Consider the following 8,572-nt stretch of genomic DNA (forward strand, 5'->3'; position numbering starts at 1 on the left):
CCAAAACTGGCACTTCAAGGGGTTCAAGGAGAGACGGTATAGTCAACAACGTTCAAAGACCCCTCATAGTCTGTATGAGTATTCTTGCCAAGTAGAGTGAACATATAAGTCATCCACGAATACCTCTAACTCCTTCCTTAGCATGTCTTTGAATATTGTACACATTAGTCGTTGGAAGATTGCTAGCGTGTTACTTAACCTAAAAGGCATGACTATGTAGGCAAAGATGCCCCATTCCGTGGTGAATGCAGTTTTATGCCTATTGTTAGGATGTACTTGCACCTTATTCTATCCAGAGAAGCCATCTAGGAAATTGTAGGCCTCCTTGCAATCCACTCTCTCAAGCATGTGCTCAGTGTATTGTAGTGGGTAATTATCTCTCTTTATAGTTATGTTTACCTTCTTGTAATTGACACACACTCTAATCTTTCCATTCTTCTTTAATACGATGACTATGGGGGAAACCCAATCCGTGTGTTCAATTTTGTAGTTGAATCCTGCTCTTTTAGCTTGTCAATTTCTTCCTTGACAGCATGGGTGTGCTTTGGATTCATGGGATATGGTCGTTGCTTGATCGGTGTTGCATCAGGTGTCATGGGTATGCTGTGAGTCACCACACTCAGAGGTATCCCTTTGAGCTCTTCTAGGGACCAAGCAAACACATCTATATACTCCCGCAAGAGAGCAATGAGGCATGCTTCCTCTTTCTTAGTCAAGCCATTGGCTATAAATACAGGTCATGGGTTTTCCCCTTCCTTGGCTAAATTAACCTCCTTGACCTTGGCGGGTCCCTCCATTGGTTTGCTTACCTGCCCATGTCATTTTGGCTCCCAGCAAGATCACCACCCTATCTCCCTTTTTTAACTTCATGAATCATTTTGGCAAGCCTTGAGGTTTTAGCTGTTCTTCTATATGCGATTCTTTAGATAGCTTCCGTTGTTCCTCCCTTAACCATCGCCGTCTTAGTTGGACAGGTAGGTCCCCCTTGGTGTGTCTAGTCTTGGGGGGTCGAGGTATTTCAGGATCACTATTTGAGCTGACTTCCGATTCAGAATTGAACTCTCCGTCTTCACTAGAAGAGGGGCTCTCTCTTGGTGATCATAGCTCAGAAGGTGAGTCTGTTCACAACAATGGCACATCACTCAGTGGGGCTAAGCCTGCCTCCTCATAGTCGATTGCATCTGTGTGCTCCAGCCAAGTTTGATCTTAGTCCTTGTGTTGGATTCCTTTTGCTATTCTAAGGACACTCCTCTTGCATGGTCTGGGGTCTACTTGTATCTATTCGATCATACGTCCCCTAATGTCGTATTCTAGGGTATCGATTTTCCTTTCACTCTCATCATTGAAAGAAGAATAGTCCTCATATTCATTGTCAGAGCTATCTTTTTCTAGTTGCTCATCATTCTCCAAGTTTTGACATATCTCTTCTTGCTAATCAAGGATTAAAGCGCAATTATATCTCAAGTTTAAATCGTGCAATTTGGACCATCACCATTCAAGCTTGTCTAAAATATCTCAGAGTGGCTTAAGATTTGTTGCTAGGATTGCCAACCAACTTGTAAGTCAAGTACCTCAGGACCTCTAGGAGCCTTGTCTATTGTTTGGGACTTGGAATGCAACATGGTTGGGTCTTCCACGTAGGCTTCCAATCATCATATGAAGAGTGGCACTGAGGGTGTGTCCTCGAGTTTGCTAGTTGCCTTGATGGCTTGTTTGTACTCCTTAGTGTCTGAGAATGGTAGGTCAATGGTAGCAAGAACATGCATCTAGTCTCACTCGTCTTCAGGGCATGGGATATACTTGGTAAGGGCCCCATAGGATCCCCTAGTCTATCCATCACCCTTCAGCATGGTGGAGATGGCATCTAGGTTGACAGGTGGAGTCTTTCATGTGTCCATCTCCACTCTTACGGCCTCCATTCAATTGCCGAGGAAAATAAGACCATTGCCCTAGTCCTCTATGACTCTCATGTTGTGCATTCGGAATTGACCTAGTAGGATGTCATAGTCCACTCCCTTCACGATGAAGTCAATAGAGAATTGGATTCCTGCAATCTTCACTTGCCAATTTTTCAACACTCCAAATGGTTTCACCTTCATTCAATTAGCCAGTGTGACATTGAACCTAGCAGTCTCGACCGGTGGGTTACCCCAAGTTTGGAGTACCACATGGCTTAGCACACTCACTCCTGCCCCCGTGTCCACAATCCCCTTTTTGGTGACGTCCCCCAGTGCTAAGACAAACAGAACTGCATGCATTTCCATGCCTTCCCAAAAGGCATTAACGTCCAAGGATTTAGGTATGGAGTGCAGCGTCAGACTTGGTATTTGAGTTTCTGCATTGTGCTCAAGCAAGTCTACGGTAATTGGCTCATTTGGTTCTTCAACCCACTATTTCAGCTCTAGCCATAGCGTTGGATGTGTTGCCTAAGCAAGTCGCCTAAGCTTAGAGTTACAGGGGTGGTCACTAGTGTATTGAGGAGGTTGCTAGTCATTGCCTCTTTCCTAATTTTGTGGCCCTTGGCCAATGGCCTTGATTGGTTTGCTAGTTTGGAGCGATTAGACTTTGTCTAAGCAGCCCAACTTGTAGTGTCGTTGCCTCCCTTGATCTTGGTTGTGGGAGAGAGATTGACGTGCTTATGCTTCAGAGATCATCGATCTCATCTTCTAGTATGGGCTTAGCATCCTTTAGGTGCTCATAGGCCTCCTTCACCCACTCTTTCACCTTCTTGATGGCTTCGAGTTGGTGCTTTGGGTTGGGGTACTCCCTGACCTTAGCACTTCTCTTTTTAGTCGTCGACGTTTTTTCCTTTGCGTCAATGACTTTCCTTCCAATCGCCAGTGTTGTGGCACTTTTTGTTTTGAGGGTGATCTTAGCGTCTGGTCTTTTCTTCCTTCGTCTCTGGCTCTTTTTTCCAATTGAGGTTGCGTCAAGGTTGCTAGGCCACCATGGCAATGATATGCTGGCCCGCTTTGTCTGCATGCGGGTCATGACATGCAATAGGATAGGCATGGCCTCCCCATTGAGTGTCTCGACATCGAACAACCCCAATGGAACCGATGGCTCATTTGCAGAACCAGAAGATGGCCTTTGCCTAGGGCAATCAACAAAGAGATGAGTGATTCCACATTCAACAGATCTCAAATTAGCCTTATCTCTATTTGCTTGCTCCCTCTCGGGGCAGTGCGAAGAAATGTGTCCTGTGGGTGACCGCAAGTCCCAACACACGATTGGCTCTTGGATCTATGCTCCTAGGCTTTTGCCTCTCCCTCTTCCTAATTCCATCATCGATACTGATCAATAGTCCATAAGGATTGCATTACCTTCCTCATCGTATGTCACATATGGGTTTACATAAGGCTTATCGCTGTTAGGCTCATTCACATAGTGAACTGGAGCATCACTCGGTGAGTGGGTAATGTAGGGTCCAAGTGGTCTAGGGATTCCATCCTAGGGATGGATGGCTTGGCATTGTCAGGTGCTGGGAGAGCCAATGGGGCTCCCCTTCCAAAGAGGTTCGATGGCCTGATCTCAAGGTAGGCTTGACCGTAAGGCTGCGGGTATGGGAGCCTCTGTGGTAATCGACAATGCATGGTGTCATGGCCCGAATCTACCACAATTAGCACAAGGTCATGACCTAAGGTCTTGACACTCAGCTGGCAAGTGGTTTCTGCCACAATGCACACATTGGACATGTGGGCATGTAGGCCATCTCATCATCTCCTGGAGTTTGGCTATGTCCATCCTAATCTTTGCTAGCTCTTGTCCTGAATCGATGATCTTCCCTTTGTCCTACCTGCTTGGGTTTGCTCTCTCACTCGGTGTTGAGGACCTATGGGAACTCCTGGCACTGGAATCTTCTTGATTCGAGCCTCTGGAGCCTCTTTCCTTGAGCTGGTCATCCACTCTAATAGCTTCTTCAAAGACCCTTGCTAGTGCATCTCACTATAAGCTCGAGTTGCTGGCCAAGGCTTTGTAGAGCTCTTCACTTCTTATTCCGTTGATGAATACCATGGATACCACTCTCTTGGTTGGTCTCTCGTCCATGAGGATTCTCTTGAAGAGGCTGTTCACATGGGTCACATAATCTCAAATATCCTCTTTCTCTCTCTGCTTGATGTTCATGAGTCGCACTAGCAGGTTATCAGAGTATCAAGGTTCAAAAAATCTCTTAATGAAGATATTTTTTAAGCCATTGAAATTGGCACGCTTTGCAGCATCCAAACTCGTGTACCAAGTCCTGGCTCTTATCAACTAAGCACAATCCAAAATCTTGGGAGAGTTGAGTGAGATTGGTAAGGCCATTGGCCTCGCAGACCTACTCGAACTATTTCACAAAGTTGTACGGGTCGTCGTTTGCTTGGTATTTGTCCACCAGCTGTCTTGCCACCATAGGAATTTTTGATTGGCTCTTAGAACCTAGGTTAACCCTTAACCCTCCTAGTAGTGATGTTGCTAACACTGTAGCGCTTTGGTTTGCTACCATGTTATCTAGCAACCGCTTTGTCAAAAGCTCGCTCAGTGTGAGGTCCCCTTCTAGTGCTCTCTCGCTCTCCAATCGATTCATGCCTATACTAAGGCTAGCACTCTCTGAATCTCTTGCATTTCCAAGCTCTGGCGTAAGCTCCTAGTTTGCTGGTCTTGGTTGTATGTGGCTAGGCCTTGCAAAGCCATGTGAGCCAGCTTCCTCTCTTCCTCGAGGTCTATTATGATGTCCTCTATAGGTCTACCATGGTGTTCTAGTTGGGTTTGAGCAACGTATTTGTTCACCAACTACTAGAAACACCATATTGATGAATATGGGAATTTTCCATAAGTTTGGGACACGTGGTCAAATATTTGGATTAGTCATAACTTGAATACTAAAACTCCAAACCGATCGCTCTATAGCTCAATAGATTCCATTTTTCAAGTGCTTTCCAATGATAGGTCATATCATATGGTTTTGAGAAAATTATGGGCATGTTATCTGGGTGCCACCTTTTAGGTATTCAAAAAATGGGAATTGGGAGATTCCCAGACTCACTAATATTGTGTTTGGATAGCTTCATGAAGGTCTCCTAGGTCAAGCTCCTTGTAGCCTCTTTGGCATGAGATGCCCTCTTCCATATCTAGGGCTTCTTGTTGCTCCAAGTTGTCGATTAGGTGAATGAGGTCACGTAGATCCACTTCCCAGATAGGGTCGGTCCTTGCTATGTCTAGCTCTTTGGTCGCGTTATTCGCTTGGTCCTACTCTTGAGGGTTCGATCACCAGTCTATGTCCTAGGATCTTCTCCTACTGGTGGGTTCCTTCAATGTTTTATGTCTGAGTGAGTTCCTTGTTAATTGCAACCAATCCTCAACTTACCCTCACTCCGTGTGTGTGCGTGCAGTGTCGGAGGGGTTTTTGTCAAAAGGTCATATCCACCGGGGATCAGACATAGAAGGAAGTAGGGATAGGAGATGGAAGAGAAGAAAAAGAATGGACAAGAGGTAAACACGACAAAGAAAAAGCACAATGAATTGAATCAATATGTATTAATAGAACTTGAAATTCTTTGTCTAGCACTACTTAGAAGCAATCTCCAAGCATTAGATCTCCTAGAGCTCCTTCGTAGATCAAAAACGTGCATCAAAATAACAGCTCCTTCTCTCCTTCTCGGAACCCAAATATGATGGCTCTGTTGGCTTTGAAAGGGGGGTAAAACATGAAGACACTTGGTCCAAAATCTCCTAGTTCACTCCTTCTTCTTCCTCTTCTTCCAGTTCAAAGTGTAGTTTTCAGCCTGTCAACTACGATCACGACCCACACGATTTCGCCCATCTTTCTTTTTATGGAAAATCCCAAAACTGGCTGAAAAAGAAACTTGCTTTATTAATGCCATCCTAATCTATAAGTTTTCTAGCTTTTTTGGATATTTACAATAAATAATATCCAACATATCTAAAATAGGCTAAAATTGTCCAAAAATCTAGTATTTTTGGACCATCTATGCCACGAACACTAGCACTAATGACTCAGATCACATTGACTCTCTACATCAATAAAGAAGTCAGATGATGATGCACTCCAGAATTTTTCACACTATGCCCACGTAGTGGCATGACAGTGGGTGTATTCTTTTCAGTGCACTATGCACAACCAGGCTCTTTGCTCTCCTTAAGTGTGTATCAAGTGTTGGAAGTCAGTGTGAGTGAGAAAACAAAGTGTATGCAACTCCGGCGCTCTTGTCTATGGGTTGGCTTGATAGGGTCGTATGTTTGATTTCTAGCTGTCCTCATCGGCTTCTAGGGTTTTTCGCTACGTAGTTCTATTTAGCTCGAGTCGGGGTCTTGCAATTAGCCCACAACACCAGACACAATTCCAAACTGTTCGGCCATGATTTCTAGGTCTATGACTACATGTGAGATGTTCGGTGGATTCTTTCGGTGGTTTGTCAAATTTCTAAATCTTCTTTCTTAGGTTGTGTCCAATTTTGAAAATCAAACATCTGATTTACCAGTATCCCATTCTAGGAATTGGCAGGGTTGGATCCAATTGTCGCAATCGGACAAGGTGTGTCCGATCAGATAGGATACTAAGTCGGATTTTGTGGTCCAATTGCTATGATCGGATGGCCAAGAGTCCAATTGGACGGGGTGGTATGTCTGATTCCTTCTCGTATGATTCTCGAAATCAAACGAAAGTGGTGTGTACAATTAGAAAGTGGTTCGATTTTCAAAATGTCTGATTTCCAAAATGTCCAGTTTTCAAAATTGGATGGGTATGTTTGATCAGGTAGCTAGGATTTTTATCCAATTTAGGGAATCGGATTGGTCACTGGGTCCAATTCTAGGAATCTGACACTGTGAAAAGTTTTTAATTTTGCCAGTCAAAGCACGTGTCGATACATTTTTGCCAAAAATATAGACCCTGATGTTGCCACTACCCACAAAAACTGCCAGGAATCAAGTAGAGTGTAGGCCAAGGGCATCCTATACTTAATCTCACAGAAATGCCTAATACGCTCAGATTGATCCGACGTAGACTTGTGACCTGCAAGCTCTCTCTCTCTCTCTCTCTCTCTCTCTCTCTCTCTCTCTCTCTCTCTCTCTCTCTCTCTCTCTCTCTCTCTCTCTCTCTCTCTCTCTCTCTCTCTCAAAACTAAGACTGTAAGTGAGGTTTTTCCTAGTCACCCAGGACCTTAAATCCTTTCTGGTCAACACCTTAGCCTTCCCGATCACTCCACCTGCAACTTTGAGACATCTGAGCACTCTTTTTTTCCCATTTTTCCATGTTCTTGCACTGTTCCAAGACAGTTTTATTGCAGTGAACCTTAAGCTTCCCACTCCAATTTCTCCCTCCTATCCTACTCTAAATGTGACCAAAATCAAAAGTAAAGTATTGAATTGATTTCTCCTACTCAACTAATCATCAAAAACCAAAAATACTTACTTGTAGCATGGATTAAAAACCCAAAACCTCCTATCTATCTCAAGCTCTGGTTCAAGGATGAAGCCATTACTTCGATGCTCGATTTGAAGTGTGCAATTGCTCAAGATTGAATTTGTTAATTGTGGCAATAGAACCTAAATGTAGGAGCAACAACCACCAAGACTCACGGACCACTTATTTGTTGAGATGACAAGCTCAACACATGTGGACATTAATGATGGACCGCCTGGTTAGATAGGTCCATACGTCTACACTTAGCACGTCGGTGGTCATTATGACTCTCACATGGCCACTGACTCATTCTTATTATATTCAGGTTGTTACACCTATTTACAGCTGGCATAGTAATAGCGCCAGTCGACTAGTGTAGTCGGTTTAGTGTAGTCGGTTATGCATTGTTTGACTTAGTAGGCCATTTCCCTTTATGTTGTATCTTATCTATACTTTGTGTACATTGTAAAGTGTGTGGAAGAAGAAGAAGAAACCAGAAAGAAAACGTTTTGGCCTCCATCTCTCTTCTTGTCTCTTGAGTGAGCTTCTCCTTGTGCATTCTGTGTGTGTTCGGTGCAACATCTTGAGCAAGTCCCCCCACCACGCGATTCTTGACATGGTATCAGAGCTGCACCACTAATTAAGGCTAGTTTTGAAGGCTAAAGAGAAGAAGAGAAGCCAAGGATTCGAGCAAACAAGCAACGGGTAAGAAGCTCTTCCATTCTCTACTTTTTCTCTTGGACAGTGCCTGTGGAGGCACCAGAAGCAGGGCAGAGCAAAAATCTCATATTGCAATGAGATTTGGTATGCCCGAAGAGCATTGTGTATTCTGCAAATAAGCCTTTCTACAAACTAGTTGCAAATTGCATGTATTTTTGAGCAGACAGTGAAAAGGTTGTCTGTTGTATTGCTGTGCACTACAGGTCAAGGGTTACAGAAGATTTGCTTGCTGTTTGGTATTAGTTTTGTGATAATGGCAGAGAACAGTGGAAATCCCATCACTGAGAAGCTTGACAAGAACAACTACCCTTCATGGAAGTTCCATGTCACGAACTTCCTTGTTGGAAAAGGCCTCTACGAGTTTGTTTCAGGTGAAGAAAAGGAGCCAGAGGTGAGTGATCCTCCAATTACAAAAGAGACAAAGGCACGGAAGGAATGGAATGCAAA

This window comes from Lygodium microphyllum, chromosome 28, assembly GCF_053477565.2.
Source record: "Lygodium microphyllum isolate KBCC chromosome 28, Lygodium_microphyllum_v1.1.10, whole genome shotgun sequence".
NCBI classification, from domain to species: domain Eukaryota; kingdom Viridiplantae; phylum Streptophyta; class Polypodiopsida; order Schizaeales; family Lygodiaceae; genus Lygodium; species Lygodium microphyllum.